The following is a 26,453-nucleotide window of genomic DNA, read 5'->3' as shown; positions in this document are numbered from 1 at the left end:
CACCTAGTATGCACTCAATAAATACGAATGAATAAATGAACAAACCAGGAAGACTCCGGGCAGAGATGGGGAGCCGAGGAGTGGGGGCTAGAATAATAATAATAATAATAATAACAACGGTGGTATTTGTTAAGCCCTTACTATTTGCCAAGCACTGTTCTAAGAGCTGGGGTAGGTACAAGGTGATCAGGTTGTCCCAAGTGGGGTTCACAATCTTAGTCCTCATTTTACAGATGAGGTAACTGAGGCACAGAGAAGTTAAGTGACTTGCCCAAAGTCACACAACTGACAAGTGGCGGAGCTGGGATTAGAACCCATGTCCTCTGACTCCCAAACCCAGGCTCTTTCCACTAAGCCACGCTGCTTCTCTAAGCAGCATTCTCTGGAAGCATTTCTCAGGATGGAATTAGAGGAAAGAGGGAGGGGATGGTTCTACCAGAGGCCAGGATCACACGACTCATGTACACAAGCGCACACGCACGTACGCAAGAGCACACACATCCAGGAGCCGATGCTGATAACATCCCGCTCCAGCCTCCCGGATGCTGACTCAGTGTTTCCCCGTCTCCGTGTCCCACCTCACCCTGGAAATTAGACCAGCAGCTCCAGGGGCCAGCTGGGCCACCCATCCGGGGGCAGTTTAGAATGGTGTGTGTGAATCAGCAGCTGTTTTGGCAGAGGGGCTAGCAAAGGACTGGGAGTCCCAGTTTCTGGGTTCTAATCTTGTTACTGGCGGCAAGATGGGGGAGGGGGCAGTAGGAAGGGCCTGACCCATTCTGGTCTTGAGTTTTCCTACCTGGAGAATGGGATCAGCTCTCTGCATACCAAATTGGGTACGCATAGTGGGGTGGGAGCTGGAGAGAATCAATAATAATAATCATTATGGTATTTTTTAAGCGCTTACTATGTGCAGAGCACTGTTCTAAGCGCTGGGGTAGATACAGGGTCATCAGATTGTCCCACGTGGGGCTCACATTTTTTAATCCCCATTTTTACAGATGAGGTAACTGAGGCCCAGAGAAGTTAAGTGACTTGCCCAAGGTCACACGGCTGACAAGTGGCGGAGCCGGGATTAGAACCCACGACCTCTGACTCCCAAACCCGTGCTCTTTCCACTAAGCCCCGCTGCATGGAGTAAAGAGCCAGAGGAATAGTTTATTTCCCCTCTAGATCTAGACCGTAAGCTCGCTGTGGGCAGGGAATGTGTCTATTATATTGTTATACTGTACTCTCCCAATCACTTAGTACGGTGCTCTGCACACAGTAAGCATTCAATAAATGTGACAGAGTAAGAGAGCGCAGAATCACTGCATCCTACAGCTAGGGGGAGGCTAGAGGCCAATTGGGCAATCCCCCTGCCTGGAGACTCCAGGCTCTGAAGGGAGCCAGATTTAGGGGTTCTTGGCCTAAGGGACCCACTGACGATGTGGCTTCTGTGGGGCATGACCCTGACGAGGACTCCAGGGTGTCATGTGCCTGCCCAACTCGGGAGGCTGAAGGATCGGTAAGTAGAGGGGCAGGGAGATGACCTGCCAGAGAAGCAGTGTGGTCTAGTGGAAAGAGCACAGGCCTGGGAGTCAGACGACCTGGGTTCTAATCCTGGCTCCACCACTTACCTGTGTGTGTGACCTCAGGCAAGTCACTTAACTTCTCTGTGCCTCAGTTACCAAAATGAGGATTCAATGCCTGTTCTCTCTCTTACTTAGACTAAGAGCCCCACGTGGGACTGATTATCTTGTATCTATCCCAACTTAGTACGGTGCTTGGCACATAGTAAGCGCTTAACAAATACCATTATAATTATTATGGCCAAGATGACATCCAGTGGCCCCTTCCAGGCTGAAATCTTTTGAGGAAAAGCTAAGGGATTTGGCGTTGTTCGGTCTGGAGAAGAGAAGCTTGAGGGGGGTATTGAATCACTATATGCAATGCACCGAAAGGGTTTTAGAAGGAGGAGGAGGCTGTTCTCCATCGCCCAAATGGAAAGAAATAGGCCTACAGAAGAGAAAATAGGCCTGAACAGCACCACGAGTTAGGATAGACCTAAGGAAGAACTTCCCGATTGTCAAGGAGATTAAACCCCGGAGCAGGAAACTGAGGGGGATTGTGAAGCCCCTACCCTAGATATTTTCAAAAATTAGTGGAAACCCATCATTTTAGAAGTCTACTCACCTGGAGGAGGGAACTGGACCAAAATAACTTTTGTGATTCCTAACACGATAATCACAATATTAACAATAATCTTAATAATAATGGTACTTTTTAAGTAGTCACTGCGTACCAAACCCCCTCTAGACTGTAAATTCATTATGGGCAGGGAATGTGACTGCTAATTCTGCTAAACCGTATTCTCCCAAGCACCTAGTACAGTGTTCGGCACATAGAAGGAGTTCGACGAATACCACTGATTGAGATAGAAGATAAGCAGAAGAGACACAGTTCCTGTCCCTTAAGGGGCTCACAGTCTGACAGGGAGAGAGAACAGGGAAAGGCTTTTCCTAATTTCCTCCCTGCTCTGGGACCCGGGGAAGCTGTGACTGTATCTCCTCAGGCCCAGATTGAGTACCAGTTAGAAAAAGGCCTGGATCTTGAGAGCATTAAAAATTCCAGACTCTTTTGCCAGCTAATGGCAGGGGAATTTGCTACTAGTGCTTTTTGCTGCAATCCAGCCCAGAAGGGTCAAAAGTCAGACTTCTGGGGTCATGCCACTGGGGAACTCTCGAGGCTGGATTGCTTCCTTGTGTGTGCTTCCTGATTGGTGGGGGAATGCTAGCAGCAGGAATAGCACTAGCAGTCATGACAACAGTAGCAGCAGCAGCATTTAATGAGCACCCACTTGGTATGGTGCCCTGGACAAGTCAGTGAATCACATTTATTGAGTGTTTCCTGTGCGCAGAGCACTGTACTAAGCAACCGGGAGAGTTCGATACAACAGTATCGGCCTACATGTTCCTCATCCATAATCAGTCGATCACATTTATTGAGTGCTTACTGTGTGCGGAGCACTGTACTAAGCACTTGGGAGAGTACGACACAACAATATAATGGACACACGGTACTTGGGAAGTATAGAATAATAAATACATTCCTTGAACTCAAGGAGCTTACACTCTAACAGGATAGACAACCCTAAGAATATTTACAAGTAGAAGGGTCAAAATAAATGAGATATACAAGGGCACCTGATGATGACAGTTGTTGCCTTGGGTGCTGGCCACTTGCCTGACTGGGCTCCCATAATGTCCCTGGGTGTGGGCAGGGCCAAAATGCCCTCTGCCAATCGAGTGCCTGTGTTGACATCAGTGTTCTTGGGGGCAAGGTAAGAGGCAAAATGAGGAGCCCTTGGTTCCAGAAATGGTCACCCCACCCGCCACGTCAGGCATCCCTGACAATCGCTTCATCTGGATCAAATCCAGATTCTTGGGTGGAGAATCTCTCCTTCACAAACTCATTTGTCCCCGACAGACAGACTTGGAGTCCCCTGGTTTTTACCCCAAGCAGCCTGATGCCCCCCAGTCAGAGTTTCTGGGGACCTGGGATAGAGAGGCCGGCAGGGGAGGTCTGGATCTCCTCTGTCCCCGCCTGCCCCAAATCCTCTCCCCCGATGAATTAGGGGGGATTAGAGGGCTAAGCGGACAGATTAAAACACGTAGACTCCTTGGAACCTCGGGCTGTGGCAGCTCCTCGGCTCCCTCATGCCAGGAGATAAGCAGAGAGCTGGAAAGTTTCCAATCTCTCTCTTTCCTCTCCTAATAAAGCCCAGGGCCCTGATGGCTTCCTGGGGGTCCGGAGGGCAGGAAGGGGCCTCTGATCAGAGCAGAAGTGAATTCTGCTGCTCCTTTTCTCCTGCGGCTTCCTCTCAGCCCAATCCTCCCTCTCCTCCTTCAAAGAGACCCCATTCCATAGCCCTCTCTAACTCCGGTCATCCCAGTCCTCCCACCCTGGTTCCGGATTACATATTTTCTCGGATAATCATGTGGGATGCTCCTGTCATGTATACTCTTAAATTCCTCTAATGCCTCCACCTCTAACCCGTGTGCTTTAATAACAGTATTTATTAGGTGCTTATTATGTGCTGAGCACTGGGGTAGATAAAGGATAATCAGATCGAACACAGTCCCTGTCCCAAATGGGGCTCATCATAGAAGAGGCATTCATTCATGAAGCAGCTTGGCTTAGTGGAAAGAACACAGGTTTGGTAGTCAGAAGATATGGGTTCTAATCACTGCTCCGCCACTTGTCTGCTGTGTGACCTTAGGCAAACCACTTAACTTCTCTGTGCCTCACTTACCTCATCTGTGAAATAGGGATCAAGACTATGAGCCCCATGTGGGACAACCTGATTACTTTTTATCTACTCCAGTGCTTAGAACAGTGCTTGGAACCTACTAAGCGGTTAACGAGTAACATAATTATTATCCATTCAATCATATAATAATGTTGGTATTTGTTAAGTGCTTACTATGTGCAGAGCACTGTTCTAAGTGCTGGGGGAGATACAGGGTAATCAGGTTGTCCCAGGTGAGGCTCACGGTTAATCCCCATTTTACAGATGAGGTCACTGAGGCACAGAGAAGTGAAGTGACTTGCCCACAGTCACACAGCTGACAAGTGCCAGAGTCGGCATTCGAACCCATGACTTCTGACTCCCAAGCCCGGGCTCTTTCCACTGAGCCACGCTGCTTCTCCAATTTATTGAGCGCTTACTGTGCAGTGGCTAGAGCCCAGGCCTGGGAGTCGGAAGGACGTGAGTTCTAATCCCGGCTCCGCCACTTATCCGCAACGTGACCTTGGGCAAACCGCTTCACTTCTCTGGGCCTCAGTTACCTCAACTGTAAAACGGGGATTGAGAGTGGGTGCCCCATGTGGGACAAGGACTGTGTCCAACCCAATTTGCTTGTATCCACCCCAGCACTTAGTAGAGTGCCTGGCATATAGTAAGCGCTTAACAAATACCGTTATTATTATTAAGTGCTTGAGAAATTATAACAATATACAGACACATTCAAGAGGACAGGCATCTCAGCCCCATTTTACAGGCACGGAGAGGCTGAGTGACTTGCCCGAGGTCCCACAGCCTGGCGGTGGCAGAGTGGGGACCAATTTGGTTTCTTGACTCCCAAGCTCAAGCTGTCTCCAGGAGGGCACACACCTGGTTTATTAGTGCTGTGCATCTGGGTTTGCCTGTGGTTCTCCATGAGATCGACAGCTCCTCGAGGGCAGGGAGCATGTCGTCTTCTGCCTCTGTGGGTCCCGCTCCCTCCCCGCCCCCAAACCCTGCTGCCAGCACAGGATCTGCTCACAGTATTCATTCATTCATTCATTCAATAGTATTTATTGAGCGCTTACTATGTGCAGAGCACTGTACTAAGCGCTTGGAATGAACAAGTCGGCAACAGATAGAGACGGTCCCTGCCGTTTGACGGGCTTACAGTCTAGTGGTGGTGGGGCTGGAAGGCACCTCAGTATAGACTGGTACAGACTGACCAGCTGAGGCATTTGCCACCGGGTACCCCTAAGATGTCAGCTGGAGAAGTGACCTTTCTGAATGACTTGAATCCTGTGGGGTTTTTTTTAATGATCTGTATTAGGCATTTATTACGTGCAGAGCACTGTACTAAACGCTTGGGGAGAGTACAGTACAACAGAATTAGCAGACACATTCTCTGACCCTCATGAGTTCACAGTTTAGAGCAGCAGACAGACATTAATATGAATAATTTATAATATATAATTTAAAGCAATAAGTCTTGAGGGATTGGGGGTGGGGAGAACATCAAATGTCCAAAGGTCAGATTGAAGTGCATGGAAGATGTACGATAATCATGTTGGACACAGTCCATGTCTCACATGGGGCTCCCAGTTTTCATCCCTGTTTTTCAGGTGAGGTCACTGAGGCACAGAGAAGTTAAGTAACTTGCCCAAGGTCTTACAGCAGACAAGTGGCAGAGCCGGAATTAGAATCCAGGTCCTCTGACTCCCAGGCCCGTTCTCTTTCCACTAAGCCTTGATGCTTCTCAAACTGATTCTGCTATTTCTATAGATGGTTTTCCCCACTGGGAAATGAATGATCTGAATTGCTTTTGAGACATTCAGAGAACATCACAGTTCCCTTTCCAACATTGCCGGGAGGCGGGGAGGAGCCAGGACTCTTCTGACCATTTTTTTTTTAGAAGGGCAAAGAGAGGAACAGAGAGGTTAAGAGGCTTGTCCTGGGCCACAGAGCAAAGCAGAGCTGAAACAGGATCCAAGCTAGAACCAGAACCCAGATCTCCTCGCCCGTTCTGGGGATATAACGTTTAACAGATACCATCATCATCTATGTCTTCTGAGAACACGGGGGTTGCCAAACCCCATATTAATAACAATAATAATAATTATGGCACTCAAGTGCTTTCAATGTATCAAGCACTGCTCTAAGCACTGGGGTAGACACAAGATAATCAAGTTGGAGACAGTCTCTGCCCCACATGGGGCTCACAGTCTAAGTAAGAAGAAGAACAGGTAATTAATTCCATTTTTGCAGAGGAGGGAAGTGAGGCACAGAGAAATGAAGTGACTTGCCCAAGGTCTCACAGCAGGCCAGTGGCAGAACCGAGATTAGAACTCATATCCTCAGACTCCCAGGCCCGTGCTCTATCCACTAGGCCATGGGAAAATCCACGTTGTAGAACTCACCGGATCTGATGCCACGTGAATGCTCACGGCTGCTCCTTCCAGTCCCCGGTGCACTGAGTCTAGACAGGCTCGTGGAGACGTAAGAACGTTCTCTACTTCTGCCGACGCCACATTCTAGCCGAAGCGTGGAGGGAAACCACTCCCCTTCGATGACCTGCGTGAGCAAAGGACAACCAAAAAATCAGGAGGAGGGAGAAGCTTCCTAGGGAGGACTGTCTGAAAAGGTTAGGACTCCATCATTCCACCAGGAAACGAGATGGCCTAGTGGATAGAACACAGGCCTGGGAGTCGGAAAGACCTGTGTTCCAATCCCTTCCCCGCCACTTGTCTGCTGTGACCTTGGGTAAGTCACTTCACTTCTCTGTGCCTCAATTACCTCATCTGCAAAATAGGGATTAAGACTGTGAACCCCATGTGGGACATGGACTAGGTCCAACCTGATTAGCTTGTATCTACCTCAGCCACTAGCATAGTGCCTGGCTCCCAGGAAGCACTTAGCGAATACCGTTAAAAAAAATAATCAATGGTATTTATTGAGTGCTCACTGGGTGCAGAGCACTGTTCTGAGTACTTGCGTGAATACAGTAGAGTTGTGAGACATTATCCCTGCCCTCCAGGAGTTTGCAGGGAAGACAGACCCTAAAATAAATCACGGTTTGGGGGAAGGAATTGAATATAAAGATACGTCCATAAGTGCTGGGTTGGTAGGGTAAGAAACTCAGAGAAGCAGTATAGCACAGTGGATAGAGCATGAGCCTAGGAGTTAGAAGTTCATGGGTTCTAATCCCAGCTCCGCCATTCATCCGCTGTGTAAACTTGGTCAACTTCACTTCTCCGTGCCTCAGTTACCTCATCTTGGGGATTGAGACTGTGAGCCCCAAGTGGGACAGGGACCGTGTTCAACCCGATTTGCTTGTATCCACTCCGGTGCTCAGTATAGCGCCTAGCATATAGTAAGTGCTTAACAAATAACATTATTGTTATTATTATGTGGGGGGGGGGGCAAAGGATGAGCATCCGAGTACTTAAGTGACATACAAGTGCTTAAGGGCAGTAAGGGGGCTGAAATAGGGTGGGGAGATGACAGATTAATTCTAGAAGGCCACCTGGAAGAGATGTGATGGCAGAAGGACTTTGAAGCTGGAGAAAGTAGTGGTCTGCCAGATGTGAAGATAATAATAATAACAGCATTTAAGCACTTACTATGTGCCAGGCACCGTACTAAACACTGGGGTGGAGTAAGCGCTTAATAAATACTATCGAATGAATGGATACAAGCAAATTGCTTTGGATATAGTCCCTGTCCCAAGTGGGGCTCGGAGTCTTCATCCCCATTTTACAGGTGAGGTAACTGAAGCCCAGTACAGCGACTTGCCCAAGGTCACACAGCAGACCAGTGGTGGAGCCAGTAATAGAACCCATGACCTTCTGAATCCCAGACTTGTGCTCTATCCATTATGCCATATTAAAGGGCTCAGGGCAGAAGGGAGGGCATGAGCAGGGGGTCGATGGTTAGAGGGACAAGAGCGGGGCACGCACAGAAGGCCAGGGTGGTTGAGGCTCCCAGCATCGTGATGGGGGCGGACCGGGGACAGTGTTGCTGTGGCCCAGGATGGGGGTGTCCACTAAAGCATGAAAATGGTAGGTTTCAAACAAACCAGTGGTGGTAACCATATGGAATTCATTACCCGGTAGAAGGAGCAGAATGGAATTCTTTACCACAGGAAGTTGTGTAGGCTGAAAATATCCGTGGGTTCAAGACAGGCTCGGGCAAATTTCCGGACAAGCCGATGAATGAGTTACTGAAGGAAAGCTTTGAGACCTTAGATGTTGCCACCCAACCCAGGAGGGTGGGTGACAAGCTGCAGCCATCACATGAACAATTCAAGTGCACAATGGCACTGTCATAGGCAGAACACTAGGCTGGGGTTGAGGCGGGGAGGGGCGTAAGCCTGACTCCATAATGGTCTCGCTTATGTTCTTATCTTACCGGGGGGATGCTTCATGCCTGCCCTTCACAACCCCGCCCAGTCCCACAGAATTTATGAACTCATCTGTAATTTGTTTTTTAATATTAATGTTAGTCTCCCCCCATCAGACTGTAAGCTCATTGTAGGCAGAGGATGTGACTGCTTATTGTTGTACCCTCCCAAGCACTTAGTACAGTGCTCTGCACCAGTAAGCGCTCAATAAATATGATTGAATGAATGCACTCAAATACGATTGAATGAATGCACACTGATGTCACACAATGGAGCCTGGAGGCCAGAGAGGTTAAATGACTTGCCCAAGATCTCACAGCACAGCTGCACTAGAGCTAGGATCAGCACCCAGGAGGTTTCCTTCTAAGCCCAAAGATCTCTCCGCTAGAATCCCACAGCCTTCCACGGGCTTCCAGGGACCGGGCAGGTCAATGCCCCAGCAGGGAAGGGGTGTTACTGCCAATCACGTTGGCCTCTGCGGGGGTTACTCTTGAGAGCAAACCTTTCAGCAAGGGCCTGCCAGATTATGGGAGCAGGAGTGGTAAACAGAGCTTTCTGTTAATTGCAGGTGGGAGAAGTCAGACTGTTGAGGTGTGGAGACAATTAACACAGCCGGTCCCTTCTGCCAATCTTTCCAGAAGGGGTGGAGGGATGGAGAGGTGGGGAGATGGGTAGGGGGGATGGAGAGAAGGATCCTGGATCCCTGCTCCCTTCCCAATTCATCATTTTACCAGCACCAGGTGAGGCTGCTGCAGCATGAGGTCCCGAGGAAATCTACTTTAGGGCAGACAATCCATCAGGCAAACCAGGGGCATTCTGAGAACGGTATTCTGAGCACTGCAGAATGGAATGGGTCAGGGCAGGAGTTCAGATCCCTCCACTCTGGGCAGCCCTTGCAGACTCCCACATCTCCCTTCTGGAGGCTCAGAAGGCGGCAGAGAAATTTTAGTGGAAAAGTCTCTACTTCTAATCCAGGCTCTGTCACTGTCAGTCGGTCGTATTTATTGAGGGCTTACTGTGTGTGGAGCACTTTACTAAGCATTTGGGAGAATGCAATACAATAAAAAGCAGACTCATTCCCTGCCTACAGTGAGCTTACAATCTAGAGGGGGAGAAAGACATATCAATAAATTACAGAGATGTACATAAGTGCTGTGGGGCTGAGAGCAGGGGTGAATAAAGAGAGCAAGTCAGGGGAATAAAGAAGAGAGTGGGAGAAGAGGAAAGGAGGGCTCAGTCAGGGAAGGCCTCTTGGAGGAGTCACACTTACTTGTGTGACCTTAGGCAAGTCTCTTAACCTCTCTAGGCTGGGCTCCCCACTGTACCATACCTCTTCATACATTTATCTTCAGTTAAACTTTCAATCATTTATCCTGATATTTCACCTCGGTATATCACTCTATATTCTATTTTAACCTTGTTTCTTCCTTCTGCAACCATTATTCGTCAAGAACTTTGTACATCTGCTTTCTCTATTAGTGAACTCGTTCTGTGTAGAGAACAAGTAGTTGGTTTCTTAGTACTCTCCCAAGCGTTTTGTGTAGTGCTTTGCACTCAGTAGGTCTTCAGTAAATACCCTTGCTTGAGTGATCACATGGGAACTCCTAAAGGCCACAGGTGAGCTGGCCCTTCCCTACCTGCCTGTCTCTGCCTCTCCTCTGTCCCTCTAGGCCATGTTGAGATCACCCTTCCAGCCCAGCTGATCGTCTTACACCTCCCAGGGGACTTCCTGCTCCAGGTTTCTAGCCCACCAGCATTTCAAGGCCACCTCCTCCAAGAATGATGTGCTGGTATTTGTTAAGCGCTTACTATGGGCCGAGCACTGTTCCAAGCGCTAGGGTAGACACAGGGGAATCAGGTTGTCCCACGTGGGGCTCACAGTCTTAATCCCCCTTTTACAGATGAGGTCACTGAGGCACCGAGAAGTTAAGTGACTTGCCCAAAGTCACACAGCTGACAAGTGGCCTAGCTGGGATTCGAACCCATGACCTCTGACTCCAAAGCCCAGGCTCTTTCCACTGAGCCACGCTACTTCTCCTGATTGGTCACACCCACTTTCCAGTCAATCATATTTCTTGAGCACTTACTATGTGCAGAGCATTGGACACTTAGCACTTGGGAAAGTACAAAAGAATTAGCAGGCACTTTCCCTGCACATAAGCTTACAGTATAGATGGGGAGACAGACGTTAATATGGAGAAGCAGCCTGGCTTAGTGGGTAGAGCATAGGCCTGGGAGTCAGAAGGTCATGGGCATCCCAGCTCCACCATTTGTCTGCTGTGTGACCTTGAACAAGTCACTTCACTTCTCTGGGCCTCAGTTACCTCATTTGTAAAATGGGGATTAAGAGTGTGAGTCCCACGTGGGACAGGGACTTTGTCCAAAGTGACTAACTTGAATCTACCCCAGCACTTAGAACAGTGCTTGGCATATAGTAAATTCTTAAGAAATTCCATTAAAAAAAAAAACCTCTCATCACCCCACCTTTTTGAGTCACCTCTGCATTTGAGTCTTCACTCCCTGACTGCTTAGGTACTTAATCCCACCACAAACCCCAAAGCACCCGTGGACATATCTTGGCTCTCAATTGCTTCCCCAGTGTGTCATTTCTTTTGCTGTTTGTTCTTTCTGAGAGAGGACAGGGATCATGACTACCAACTCTATTGTATTCTCCTAAGCATTTGGTACAGTGCTCTGCACACAGCAAGTGCTCAATAAATACCATTGGTTGATTAATAATAATTGTGGTATTTTTTTAAGTGCTTACTATGTGCCAACCATTTGCATAAAGCGCTGGGGTAGATGGAAGATAACTGGGCTACATACAGTCCCTTTACCACCAAGGAAGCAGCATAGCCCAGTGGAAAGAGCACAGACCCGTGTTCTAATCCCGGCTTTGCCATTTGTTGTGTGACCTTGGGCAAGTCACTTAACAATAATAATAATAATTATGGTATTTATTGAGCACTTACTAAGTGCCAAGCACCGTTCTAAGCATTGGGGTAGATACAAGGTAATCAGGTTGCCCCACTTGGGGCTCACAGTCTTAACCCCCATTTTGCAGATGAGGTAACTGAGGCCCAGAGAAGTTAGGTGACTTGCCCAAAGTCACACAGCTGATAAGCAGCAGAGCCATAATTAGAACCCACGACCTCTGACTCCCAAGCCAGTGCTTTTTCCGTTAAGCCACGCTGCTTCTCAGTTCCTCCTTCTACTAAGACTGTGAACCCCATGTGGGATTCATTAACTGTATCTACCTCGGCATTTAGTATAGTGCTGGGCACACAGTAAATGCTCAACAAAAACACAATTATTATTATTTTTAATGGCATTTGTTAAGTGCTTATTATGTGGCATGCATTGTATTAGGTTTCGGGGTAGATACAAGCTAATAAAAAGGAGGAGAAAGCAGGTTTTGATTCTCCATTTTACAGATGAAGAAACTGAGGCACAGAGAGTTAAGTGATTTGCCCAAGGATACACCACAGGCAAGTGGCATAGCGGGGATTAGAACCCGGGTCCTCTGATTCCCAGACCCAGGAATTCTCCACCAGGCAAAACTGCTTCTAAAGCTGAATTCGACTCCCGGGCGGGGAGCAGTTCAGATAGCACCTCAGTTAGACTAACCAGACGGGCAACTGGACGGAAGGAGGGTGGGATGATGAGGAGGGCTGGAAGTCTTCACCTTGACAGGCCATGCCCTCGTCCAGCTCTGGCGGATGGGCTTATTTGTTTTCATTTATATTCTTTCTTTCATTCTCTCTCATTTCTTTCTCTCTCACTTCTCTCTCTCTTCCAAAGGAGAAAGAAGAATGGAAGCAGCAGGCCAAGTATGACCCAGATGTTTAGAACCAAGGACAAGGAAATGGCTTCAGGCAACAGCTGCCTGGGAAGGACTTCAAAGGAGGGAGAAGCCAGGACAGGGTTGTGCCTGGGCAGCACTGAGGCCTAGCCCTGGCTGGGGGCAGCTGGGCTGAACCCAAGGATTCTCCTACCTGCTTTCTCCTTTCCCATTCCTGCCCTCCACCCCCAAAACCCGGAGGACAGTGGGGGAGCTGGAAACAGGCCAAAGAAGCAGTGTGGCTTAGTGGACAGAGCACAGGCCTGGGAGAGTCAGAGGGACCTGAGTTCTAATCCCAGCTCCACCACTTGACTGCTGTATGACCTCGACCAAGTCCTTTAACTTCTCTGGGCTTCAGTCACCTCATGTGTAAAACGGGGATTAAGATTTGAGCCCCATGTGGAACAGGGACCGTATCGAACGTGATCAGCTTCTACCTACCCGAGCACTTAGGACAGTGCCTGGCACATTGTAAGCACTTAACAACCTCTGTAAAAAAAAAAGTCAGTTAATCCCAAAATGAGGGAGGTCAGGGTCAGCCCCAGACCAGAGAAGGCTGAGAGGAGACAGAGAAGAAGGGGGTTGGGAAAGAAAAGGAGGAATCTGAGCCACGAGGCCATCCTTATTGCATGACTGACCGCAACTGGTCCTTCTGGGACCGCAAGGCCCCCGGGGCCTCGTCGGCCAGTGAGGAATCACCACTGAGCCAGAGGCCAGGGACAGAGGGGAACGGGACACGGGAGTCCTGAGCCCCAGCCGGAATGGCATCCTTTTTGCTTAGGCCTAGCCAGAGTGGTTTGCAGCCAGAAGGTCAAGGAGATAGGACTCCAGTGCTTGGAAGGGGGACGCTGACCTGGGGCTTCCCTCACTGACCCCACTTCTGGCCCGTGGGTCTATGTCTGGCCCCCCTTGCCCCTTGGGTGCCCGTGGCTGCCCCGATCTCAGCCAAGTGGGTTTTGTTGTGGCTCAATCCCCTGGAGGGCACCAGCCACATCTGGAGGGAAGGGGAATAATGGGCTGGGGTTGGGAATGGGGCAGAGAGGACGGCAGCTCCCGCTCTGCCTACCGGCCTTTGGAGAGGCCCAGTCGCCCCTGCTAGGGAGTGAGGGAAAGCTTCTGGGGCAGGAAGAGCCCCTGCAGGGCCAGGGAAAGACCCCAGAACCCCCAGTTTCTGAGGAATTGGAGCTCCATGCTGAGGCCTGCTCTGTTTTAAAGGATATCCATTTTCCCCCGAATCCATCAAACGACCCTTACAGGGACACCCACTTTCTGCAGATACTAAGCCTGCTCAGAAGGAGCCATGAGGGACGGAAACGCCAGGATTGTGGCAGAACCAGTCGCGGGGTGGGGTGTACCAGGAACTCTGTGAGCCCACCCCTACTCGGCAATCAAGGGACAGACAGAAAGACAGATAAGAGCTGGGAGAGAAGCCTTCCAGAGCACTGGGTCCCCCTGCAAATCTGCCTCAGGTTTGTGAAATTTGCTGTTGGGAAGCAGATGGTAGCTCAGAAAAAAAATGGCCCACAGCTGTGAATTGGACACGGTTTCAGGACCACAGTCACCCCAGCCCATCAACTGCCTCCATGCAAACATTTTAAACATTTCCACTCCCTAGAGAGGTCCCTAAACCCCCACCGGTCACAGCCTCCTGGCTGCCTCATCCCCAGCCACACCCCCATAAACAGCCGGAGCAGGAGAGAGAGGGACAGTCAGCACCTGGGGGTGGGGGATTGCCACAGGAGGGGCACACGGACCCCCTCTGGCTTCAGGACATTGTCCCCAGTGTCACTAGAGGGCCACATCTCTCACGATTCCTTCCAAAGCAATCTCCACCTGTTACACCCTTAAGCCCGGCAGCATTCCTCTGGTCCGGAGCCCGCTCTGGTGACGTCCTCGGCAGCACTGGGGGTGGGAGGCGGGGGTCTGTCCCGGTTGCCCCTTCTCCCTCCCTCCCCTTCCCCAACCCCATTGGCGGTGGAGAAGTCCAAGGAGAAGAGGGTCAGGAGCGAGGCCTCGCTGAAGGGGTGGGGAATTTCCTGGAGATGCGGGGTCTTGTTGCCTTGACGACGGGAGGCCTGGGTCCGTGTCAGAGGAAAGGCAGTGGCCAGACTGCTCGTGAAGAACGGGAGATATAATTAGGCCTGATCTTCCGGTGATGGAGCTGGGGCCCGCTGACAAAGTAGGACATCGGATTCAGTCAGGGGTGTGAATGGAGCAGAATACAGCATGGCCTCACTGGCTCCCATAAAGCAGCCCTAGGGCCTCAGGGCCTGTCTGTGTGCCTCTGGATAGGCCCCTGGAGAAATCATCCTACGCTTACCAACATCTGTCTGGCTACATAACCACCCCTCCCCTCCTCTGCTTCTTCCTCATCGTCCTCCTCCTTCCATCCTGCTGGGTCTCATCTCCGCTCCTTTCTCCCTGGCCTCCGAGCTGGAGGTGGGGGCACGAGGTGGGGATGATGAGAAAAGGGGAAAGTGAGACGGTTTGACATCTTAAACACCCATCACTTCGGAACTCTCTGGTTTGCACGTATTACCATCCTCGCGATGTACTCGTCTTTGACCTCTGTGATTGTAAATGTGACCGTGTCTAGCTCCCCCATTAAGTGGAAGTTTCTGATGAGCAGGGAATGAGTCACTTCTTTGTCTGTGCTTCCTAAGCCCTACGACGGTGCACCGCACAAAATGGACACTCACAACCACACTACGGCTACAACTATGACGCTACTACTACTGCGGGGAGGCAGATGGATGGGTTACACGGAGAGGGAAACGGCGGTGCCGGGGTACTGACGCCCATGCCACGGTCCGGCCCCCATCTCCCGCCCCTCCCCTCCCCAGGACGAGCCGCCCAGGACGTGGGCCACTTTCCCTCCGATGAGGGCCCTCGTGTAGAGTCCGTCTCTTCGACCAATCCAACGAAAGCCCTGACTGAACACTTCCTAAGAGCAAAGCATTGTACTAAGTGCCTGGGAAAGTCCAACCGAAGCAAAACACTCATTCATTTAGTGGCTTTATGGCCACCTTGTTTAAGCTTAAACGCCGATCCCATTTCAAATATTACACGTCATTACAAAAGTGGCCCGTACCTGGCAAATCTTACCTCATTCACTGCTCGCTCTGCCAATGAACACAACCACACAACTATAGTCTCTGTTGTGCCGTGTGTGTATGTGTGGATGTGTTTGTGTGTGGATGTGTGTGTCAGGCTGGGGAGGGACAGGGAGACTGCATTGACCTTTTCAGTGACACACAAGCACCCAGAAGTGAATCTCTGGATCAGAGAGAGACATCTCCTTCAAGAACGAAGGACAGCCATGGACGCCAAAGCTCTGGCCAGATGTTCCCTGACTTTGGGGATTTGGGGTTCAGTCTGCCACTCCCCGGCTTCCTACTCTGCACTCTGACCTCTTCACAGAGCTGGGAATCCCCCCGAACAGCAAAAGAACAGTGTGGCGACAAACTACCCTACATCCTTGGATCCTCATGAGACTCTAGTGCTGTGGTAACACCAAGGTGTTTTGTCATAATAATGATAATAGTAATAATACTAACAACAATGATAATAGTTGGATATGTGGCCAGAGGTCCTGGGTTCTAATCCTGACCCCGCCATTTGTCTGATGTGTGACCTTGGGCAAGTCATTTAACTTCTCTGGGCCTTGGTTCCCTCACCTGCAGAATGGGGATTTAATACCTGTCTCCCTCCTACTTAGACTGCGAGCCACGTGTAGCAGCTGATTATTTTGTATCTACCCCACCACAGAGTACAGTAGCTGGCACAAGGTAAGCACTTAATAAACACTACCAATTAAGGGAGTCATCTATGCATTTGGATCTGTACGCTTTGGGCATCGATATCCACCCATCAGCCCCAGAGCACTTACGTATATAGCCATAAATTGCTGATTTATATTAATGTTGGTTTCCCCCTCTGGACTGAAAACTCACTGTGGGCAGGCAACGTGTCTACCAACTGTTTTGTACTGTACTCTCCAAAGTGCTTAATACAGTGCTTTGCACACAGGAAGTGAAAAGAAGTGTGGCCTACTGGAAAGAGCATGGGCCTAGGAGTCTGAAGGACCCGGGTTCTAATCCTGGCTCTGCCACTTGTCTGCTCTGTGACCTTGGGCAAGTCGATTCACTTTGCTGTGCCTCAGTTACCTCATCTGTAAAATGGGGATGAAAACTGTGAGCCCCATTTGGGATAGGGACTGTGTTCAACCCGACTGTCTTGTATCCACCCCAGCGCTTAGTTCAGTGCCTGGCACATAGGAGGCACTTAAATACCAAAAAAAAAGAAAAGGAAGCACTCACAAATACCACTGATTGATTTATTAATTAAGGGCCAAGCACAGTACTAAGCATTGGGGTAGGTGGAAGAGAATCAGGTCAGACACAGTCCTTGTCCCACAAGGGGTTCATGGTCTAAGGGAGATGGAGAATAGGGATTGAACCCCATTTTACAGATGAGGAAACCAAAGCCCAGAGAAGTTAAGTAATTTGCCCAAGGTCACACAGCTCGCGAGTGGTGAAGCTGGGATTAGAACTCAGGTTCTTTGACTACCAGAGTCAGAATCTGTGCTCTTTCAACTAGGCCAAACTGCTTCCTTCAAAGGGATTCTTCATGGGAAACAACCTCTTGGGTTACCAGTAGGTGTGGGTTGGGAAAGGAGCTATTAAATAAATACTGTTTTTCAAAAGGTCAGTTTGGGATGGAGGGTGAACTGACGGAATCAAAGACAGAGGTAATGGTTATGAAAGGCTCACATTCTAATGAATGCTTCTGGTAAAACTATCACGCTTCACTGGAAACATAAGGTCACATTCTACCTTTTATTTGTTGTAGAATTAATTATAGGTTAAAGGTGTGCACTCTCTCTCTCTCCCTCCGTGTGTGTATGTGTGCGTATTTTAGTGTGGCAGCCCACACCTTAAATCTGGGCCCTGGATAGCATAACCCCGAATCTCCTGAATTTACATCTCCCCCGCCAGGATTGGGCCGGTCTGCCACTATGAAGATAGGACAAAATGATTCTTTCCAGAACTTAAAGTAAAACTTGACTTTAGCTAAATGAGTGGGGGGGGAGGGGGAGAGAAGAAGGGGGCAAAGTATTTAAAAAGTCCCTCGTCATTCTGCTAAGACCAGGCCGCATACAGGGTGGGGGACAAGGCGGAGCAGAGCACGTTAAACTGAGGCAGAGGCGACGGCAGCGAGGCTCTGGCGCCCCCGGCAGCCAGTGAGGAGAGAGCAAGAGAGAGAAACGACTCACAATAGGACAAGTAAATAATAATAATAATAACGTTGGTATCTGTTAAGCGCTTACTATGTACTAGGCACTGATCTAAGCACTGGGATAGATACAAGGTTATCAGTCTGTCCCACCTGGGGCTCAGAGTCTTGATCCCCATTTTACAGATGAGGAAACTGAGGCACAGAAAAGAACAATGATAATGGTATTTGTTAAGCGCTTCCTAAACGCCAAGCACTGTTCTAAGCGCTAGAGGGGATACAAGGTCATTCATTCATTCATTCAATAGTATTTATTGGGCGCTTACTATGTGCAGAGCACTGTACTAAGCGCTCGGAATGTACAAATCGGCAACAGATAGAGACGGCCCCTGCCCATTGACGGGCTTACAGTCTAATCGGGGGAGACGGACAGACAAAAACAATAGCAATAAATAGAATCAAGGTGATGGACAGCTCATGAACAAAATAAATAGGGTAATAAAAATATATACAAACGAGCACAGTGCTGAGGGGAGGGGAAGGGAGAGGGGGAGGAGCAGAGGGAAAGAGGGGGAAAGGGGGCTTAGCTGAGGGGAGGTGAACGGGGGGGTGTAGAGGGGCAGCAGAGGGAAAAGGGGAAGCTCAGTCTGGGAAGGTAATCAGGTTATCCCACTTGGGGTTCAGTCTTAATTCCCATTTTACAGATGAGGTAACTGAGGCACAGAGAGGTCAGGCGACCCGCCCAAAGTCACACAGCTGACAAATGGCGGAGTCGGGATTAGAACCCATGACCTCTGACTCCCAAGCCCAGGCTCTTTCCACTGCGCCACACTGCTTATCAGCACAGAACCGAAGACAGGCTCATACGGCAGGAGGAAGGGTTTTGGTCAGACACGCAGATGCACTGAGAAGCTGGGATAATCACTGGACCAAGCTCCCAAGCTCCATCTTTGAAGATCTTTCCATTTAGAAGAGTCCCCCCTCCCTCGCTCACATACAAAAACCTGTTCAGGATGGTTCGAGGAAGCACGACTGGTCACAACAGATCTCAGATTAAAACATGAAACCACAGGAGGGCAGATCTCAGGGTTTAGCAACTCTTCATGAGCCAACGGAGCACTGTGGCCTTTCGGGGGCAAGCACGATCCTGGGAATCAAGGGGCCCGGTCCCCATTCCTTCGCAAGCCTGCTCTATGTCCTCGGGCTATAATAAGAATAATAATAATTACGGTACTCGTTAAGTGTTTATTATGTGTCAGGCACTGTACTAAGTGCCGGGGTAGATACAAGCACATCGGGTTGGACACAGTCCCTGTCCCACGTGGGACTCGTAGTCTCGATCCCCATTTTACAAATGAGGTAACGGAGGCCCAGAGAAGTGAAGTGACTTTCTCAAGGTCACACAGCAGGCAGGTGGCGGAGCTGGGATTAGAACCCATGACCTTGCGACTCCCAGGCCCTTGCTCTATCCACTATGCCAGGCTGGCTATACCTCAGTTTCTTCTCCTGTAAAATGGTAGCAGTACTACCAGCCTCTGCTTTCCTCATGGGGATTTGGGGTTTTTTTTTTAATGGTATTTGTTAAGTGATTACTATGTGCTAGGCACTGTATTAAGCTCTTGGGTAAATACAAGTTACTCAGGTTGGCCACAGTCCATCTTGTACGTGGGGCTCACAGCCTTACTCCCCCTTTTACAGATGAGGGAACTGAGGTACAAAGAAGTTAAGTGACTCGTCCAAGATCACACAGCGGACAAGGGACGGAGGCAGAATTAGAACCCAGGTCCTTCTGACTCCCAGTCTCATGCTCTTTTTACTAGACTACAGTGTTCCTCAGGGATGTCATGAGACAAAGTGAAATAACTGATGTGAAAACTCTCTCGAACAAATGAAAATTCAAGACGTTATGCGTACCGCAATCCCACCTGAATCAAGCTGGGAGGGAGTTGGGTGCCGCCAGAATAAGAGGGATTGGGCATGTCACTCCCCTCCTCAAAACCCCCCCCAGTGGTTGCCTATCAACCTTCGCATGAAACAAAAACTCCTCACTCTTGGCTTCAAAGCTCTCCATCACCTGATCCCTCCTACCTCACCTCTCTTCTCTCCTTCTACAGCCCACCCCGTACACTCCGCTCCTCCGCCGCTCACCTCCTCACGGTGCCTCGTTCTCGCCTGTCCCGCCGTCGACCCCCGGCCCACGTCCTACCTCTGCCCTGGAACGCCCTCCCTCCTCACATCTGCCAAACTAACTCTCTTCCCCCCTTCAAAGCCCTACTGAGAGCTCACCTCCTCCTGGAGGCCTTCCCAGACTGAGCCCTCCCTTTTCCTCTGCTCCTCTTCCCCTCCCCATTCCCCTTACTCCCTCTCTCTGTGCTACCCCCTTCCCCTCCCCACAGCACTTGGGTATATTTGTATTATTACTCTAATTATTTTACCAAGGATGTGTATATATCTCTGATTCTATTTATTGTGATGGTATGGATGCCTGACTACTTGGTTTTTTTTGCTGTCTCCCCCTTTTAGACTGTGAGCCCATCTTTGGGCAGGGATTGTCTCTATCTGTTGCAGAATTGTACATTCCAAGCGCTTACTACAATACTCAGCGCTCAAGCAGCGTGGCTCTGTGGAAAGAGCCCGGGCTTGGCAGTCAGAGGTCAGGGGTTCGAATCGCGGCTCTGCCATTTGTCAGCTGTGTGTCTGTGGGCAAGTCACTTCACTGGGCCTCGGTTACCTCATCTGTAAAATGGGGATTAAGACTGTGAGCCTCACGTGGGACAACCTGATGACCCTGTATCTACCCCAGCGCTTAGAACAATGCTCTGTACATAGTAAGCGCTTAACAAACACCAACATTATTATTAAAAATACGAATGAATGAATGAAGACATGTGGGCGCTGCGGCTGCGCAGTAGAGACAGCCCGGTGTTCGCCCAGAAGGAACGGGGAGCAAAGCGCTCTCCCGTACGGCTCGGCACCGCCACCTGGTGGTCCGGCCCGGGAGCGACCCCAGAACTCTGGCGGCTGCTGCTTGGAGTGGATGTTTTTTTTCTAATGGTATTTATTAAAGCCTTTCTATGTGCCAGACTGTGTCCTAAGCGCTGGGGTAGATAGAATAATAATAATAATAATGGAATTTGATAAGTGCTTATTATGTGCCAAGTACTGTTCTAAGCTCTGGCTAATCGGGTTGGGCACAGCCTATGTCAGTCAATCTATCGTATTGAGCATTTGCTGTGAGCAGAGCATTCATTCATTTAATCGCATTTATTGAGTGCTTACTGTGTGCAGAGCACTTTACAAAGCGCTTGGAAAGTACAGTTCTGCAACAAATTACCACCATGATTTTTATTATTATTACCATGGTGTTAACTGAACACTTACTGTATGCAGAGCACCATACTAAGTGCTTGCATCCCCAGCACACCCCTGTTGCCCCTCATTTGCTGTGAGATCATGGGTTTGATCCCAGCCTTCCTGGGCCTGTTTGATTAGTGAGCACAGGAGTGACAAGGCGATCAGACTGAATCCACAGTGTTGATTAGTTGTTAGAGAACGGGCCTGGGAGTTCGAAATACCTGGGTTCTAATCCTGGCTCTGCTACTCATCTGCTGTGTGACTTTGGGCAAATCACTTAATTTTTCTGTGCCTCAGTTCCCTCATCTGAAAACTGGGGATTAAGACCGAAAGCCCCATGGGGGACACAGACTGTGTCCAACCTGATTACTTATATACCCCAGGGTTTAGGGCAGTGCCCGGAATATAGGAAGCACTTAACAAATACCATAAAAAAAAAAAGGCCCATATTTTCTGCTGGTCTTCTAGAGCCGGTCCCGCTCCCAACCTGAGGTGGGGGCAGGAGGGCTGGCTCTCGGCAGAGAGCCACCTGTGCTTGCTGACTAGTCATTCATTGTGATCATTCATTCCTTCATTCAATCGTATTTATTAATAATAATAATAACTATGGTATTTGTTAAGCACTAACTGTGTGCCCAGACACTGTATTAAGTACTGGGGTAGATACAAGCAAATTGGGTTGGATGCAGTACCTGTCCCATATGGGGTTCACAGTTTCAATCCCCATCATAGAGATGAGGTAACTGAGGCCCAGAGAAGTCAAGTGACTTTGCCAAAACCACACAGAGGACATGTGGAGGACCAGGATTAGAACCCACGATCTTTTGACTCACAAGCCCAGGCTCTAGCGCTCACTGTGTGCAGAGCGCTGACTAAGCACTTGGGAACATACAATACAATAATAAGCGGTGACATTCCCTTCCCACAACGAGCTCACAGTCTAGAGGTGGGGGAGACAGACATCAATAGAAATAAATAAAATGACAGATATGAACACAGGTGCTGTGAGGCCGGGAGGGAGGAAGAGCAAAGGGAGCCAGTCGGAGCGATGCAGAAGGGAGTGGGAGATGAGGAAAAGTGGAACTTAGACCACATCAGACGCCCACAGTGGACAAACAGAGATAAAGAGACAGAAGGCCAGGGAGGCTCCCAGCCCAGCGGAGAGCTGGGGAGGGTCAGTTCTGCCCCTCCGCTCGAACAGCTTCCCACAGGAAGGGCAAGGGTGTGGGGAGACCCCCCCCCGTCGGAGACCCTAATCGGCCTCCTCAGCTGCTCGGCCTCCTTCCTGGCCCCAAGGGCCGACCGCCCTGGCCACAGTTCTCCCCGCTCTGCAGGTCTCCCCCCGGCATGACCGGGGGCTCTCTGGTCTCCTTGTCTCACTGGGAGGGATGGAAGGGAAAGAAGGCCTCTCCGTGAAAGCAGACAAGGCCAGATCATGAGACGGGAGCGTGACCATTGCGGAAGTCAGGCAGGCAGGGAGGGGAGGGAGCTTGGGGAGGGAAGAGGGTTCACAGTCTTGGCTGTGGGGATGGGGGAACCAGGAGAGGACTGAGGTTTGTGTAGCAGGGGGGTATCCAGGCAGTCAGCTGGGGCTCAGTCCTCAGCCTGAGGATCCTACCCAGGGGCTTTGTTCTAAATGAGGCCCAATGTGAAGGCTCTCCATCTTCAAGGTCCTGCTGAAATATCCCCTCCAGGAAGCCTTCCTTCTCATCTCCCTGCCCTATTCTCCCTCCTTCTATCCACACACTTAAATTCTTAGCTCACCCCCATAGCATTTATGGACATATTCTTATTCTCACTCATGCCAGGCACTGTACTATGCACTGTACAACTCTACTGTACTCTCCCAAACTCTTAGAACAGTACTTCACACATTGATTGATTCAGTTATTCATACTTCGGGAGGATCTCAAAGTTAGGGCTTCCCAAGAGGTCCTTCACCCGTGCCCTTCCATTCCTCACTAAAATTGCAGCTAGCCCTGGGGTGGAGGGGAGGGGAGGTAAGGTGTGTGGGTGGGAGGAGGAGGGGTGTCACTGTATTCCAGCACAGCTCAACCAAGAATTTCTAATAAAACCACCCAAATTAACATTGCTGGGCCTAACAATCAATCAATCAATCGTATTGAAGTCTAAATCATATAAGCAGCAAATAAGTCTTTCTGGCTCTAAATCCAGCCCATCCAATCCTCCTGCACTCTTTTTATTATATTTAAGGGCTACTACTACTATGTGCCAGGCACTGTACTAAGCACTGGGGTACACACAACGTAATCAGATTGGACACAGTCCATGCCCCACTTGTTTGATTGTCTTAGTCTTAATCCCAGTTTTACAGATGAGGCAACAGAGGCATAGAGAAGTTAAGTGACTTACCTAAGGTCACAAAGCAGACATTTGGTGGAGCTAGATTAGCATCCAAAAGTCCTCTGATTCAGGCCCGTGCTCTCTCCATTAGGCCATCCTGCTTCTACACATCCTTCAATCTAGACTGTAAACTCACTGTGGGCAGGGAATGTGACTGTTTACTGTTGTAATGTACTCTCCCAAGTGCTTAGTACAGTGCTCTGCACACTGTAAGCACTCAATAAATATGATTGAATGAATGAATGAATGAATATCCACCTAAGATCCGGGAGGCTGGAGATAGGGTTGGGGGAGAAGTAGGGGTGGGAGGGGAGGGAGGAGCTGGGGTCTGCCACTAGTACCTTCTGTCCCTCATCTTTCCTTCTCTGCTTTCCTTAGTCTTCATGTCCTAAGTGAACCCAACGTGGGGAAATGGGCTTATTGTGCAGTAAGAGATAGTTTTAATTAATTAATTAAATTAAACTAAAGTGGTCTTTGGAAAGCCAAATGACTCAGATTAGTATATCTGGACACATAATCAGGAGGACTAATTCTCTGGATGCTAGGAAAACTCCAGGGAAAACGTGGAAGAGGCAGACTAGCAGTTACATGGATAGAGAACATAACAACGATAATGGAAGAACCATTAGAAAGGTTGCAGATTATGGCAGAGGACAGGACGTTCTGATCAAGTTTATCCATGGAGTTGCTATGAATTGGAAATGACTCGGCACATAATAATAATAATAATAATAATAATAATAATAATGAGATTGTTTAGACAGAAGGAAGAACCTCCCTGCTGCTTGGAAGATTAGACTTTGGGAACATCAATCGATCAAAAGTTTGAATTGAGGGACTACTATATGTAGAGCTGCACTAAAAGCTTGGAAGAGTACAAAAGAAATAAATGAAAGACCCTGCCTTCAAGGGGTTTACCATCAAATAGAAGAGATGGGCAGACACTGATTATTTACAAATACTGACAGCAGGAGGAAGAACACAACTCCTAATGGGCAGGGAGTGCTTCATTTCCTTCTTCTGAACTTCCCAAGTGTTTAATACAGTGCACTGCACTAGTGGGCTCTATATCTACTACTACTAGATATAACCGGCATTAGCGGAGTTGGGAGCGAGTCAGGGCGATCCAGAAGGGAGTGGGAGAAGAGGAAAAGAGGGGCTGAGTCTGAGAAGGCCTCCTGGAGGAGATGCACCCTTAAAAAGGCTTTGAATGTGGGGAGAGTAATTGCTGGAATTGAGGAGGCTTCCTCCAGTAGTGCTGCAGGGAAGGGGTGGGGGCAGGGGAGCAGCTGGAGCAGGATTCCTGGATTCCTCTCCCAATTTGCTGCACCCTCACTAAGTCGAGCCCCGAGTTGTCTGTCTGCAGAGAAAGGGTCAGATCCGATTGTACCTTCCCCAGTTCTCAGCCCAGTGCTTGGCGAAGTCGGCATTAGAACCCACGTCCTTCTGATTCCCAGGCCCATTCTCTATCCACTAGGTCATCCTGTTCCTCAACTTCCCAACCCCTCACACCTCCTGTGCCCACTATCCTCACCAACCCCACAGCCCAAGCTCTCGCTTCCCCCCGGCCCCCACCACCAACACACACCCTGATTGCCTTCCACCTCTAACACACCCGGGGTCCGAGGTGGGCCCGGATCTCATCCCTCCCACCTGGCCACCCGCCGCCCTCCTCCCACACGGAAACACCTTTTTCCGGCTCCATCGGGCTGGGATGTTTCCTGCGCAGGAAAGGCCTTTGATTCCAGATCTTATTTATAGCCCAGCTCCCCCAGGGTGAGGGACAAGGGACAGAACACCGGAAGGGGGCCACTCCTCAGTCTCTTTCACGATCTCCTCTTCTGCCTCTCACCCTCTAATTGCAGGAGTCGTCCATGGCTGGTCTGGGTCCCCTTTTACTCTCCATCTACGATCACTCCCTTGGAGAACTCATTAACTCCCATGGCTTCAACTACTATCTTTATGTGGATGATTCCCAAATCTACCTCTCCAGCCCTGACCTCTCTCCTCTGCAGTCTCGCATTTCCTCCTGCCTTTGGGACACTCTAACTGGATAGCTGCAGACACCTCAAACTTAACTTGATCAAAGCTGAACTCATCTTCCCACTCAAACCCTGTCCTCCCAATATCTGTAACGCTGCAAACAGTACCATCATCCTCCCTGCCTCACAAGCTCATAACCGTGGCATTATCCCCAACTTCGGTTTCTCATTCCACCCATATATTCAATGTCATCAACTCCTGTCAGTTCTACCTTCACAACATTGCTAAAATCCACCCTTCCCTCACCATCCAAATTGTTACTAAGCTGATCCAAGCACTTATCATACACATCCTGACTTGATTACTGCATCTGCCTCCTTGCTGACCTCCTTGCTCCTGTCTCTCCCCACTCGAATCGGTCAATTCTATTTACTGAGCACTTACTGTCTACTAAGTGCTTGAGAGAGGACAATAAGCTAAGAATCAAGTCACTTAGCTTCTCTGTGCCAGAATCCCAGAGTCGAAATGTCTGTTTTAAGGTCACATCTCCTCTAAAGAGGTCTTCCCCAATTAAACCTTCTTTTTCCCAGCTCCCTCTCCCTTCTGCATCGCCTATGCTCTTAAATCTTTGACCTTTGGGCATTTGGTATTTACCCCATCCTTGGCCCCACAGCATTTTATGTACATATCGATTAATAAGCAGCATGGCCTAGTGGATAGAGCATGGACCTGGGATTCAGAAGAACCTGGGTTCTAATTTCTCCTCCACTACTTGTCTGCTGTGTGACCTCGGGCAAGTCACTTCACTTCTCTGTGCCCAAGTTACCTTATCTGTAAAATGGGGATTAAGACTGACCCATGTGGGACAGGGCTTTATCAAATACCATTATCATTATTATATATCATAAATTATTTATTTACATTAATGTCTGTCTCTCCCTCTACATTTTAAATTCACCGTGGGCAGGGAACGTATCTACCAATTCTGTTATATTGTATGCACTTAGCCCAAGCAC

The 26,453-nt window shown here is 49.3% G+C and overlaps 1 protein-coding gene across 1 annotated transcript in view; it reads right to left on the bottom strand.

The window, feature by feature from the left end:
* Positions 1 to 26,453, bottom strand: part of NAV1 (neuron navigator 1) — a 313,376-nt gene that overhangs the window by 272,455 nt on the left and 14,468 nt on the right. Inside the window, 1 exon segment of the mRNA XM_029069967.2 lies at positions 6,679 to 6,832. The gene's annotated coding sequence lies outside the window, so the exon portion shown is untranslated.

Source organism: Ornithorhynchus anatinus, chromosome 7 (genome assembly GCF_004115215.2).
Source record: "Ornithorhynchus anatinus isolate Pmale09 chromosome 7, mOrnAna1.pri.v4, whole genome shotgun sequence".
In the NCBI taxonomy this organism is placed as follows: domain Eukaryota; kingdom Metazoa; phylum Chordata; class Mammalia; order Monotremata; family Ornithorhynchidae; genus Ornithorhynchus; species Ornithorhynchus anatinus.
The sequence above is the reverse complement of the archived record's forward strand: the minus strand, read 5'-3'. Positions and strand labels throughout refer to the sequence as shown.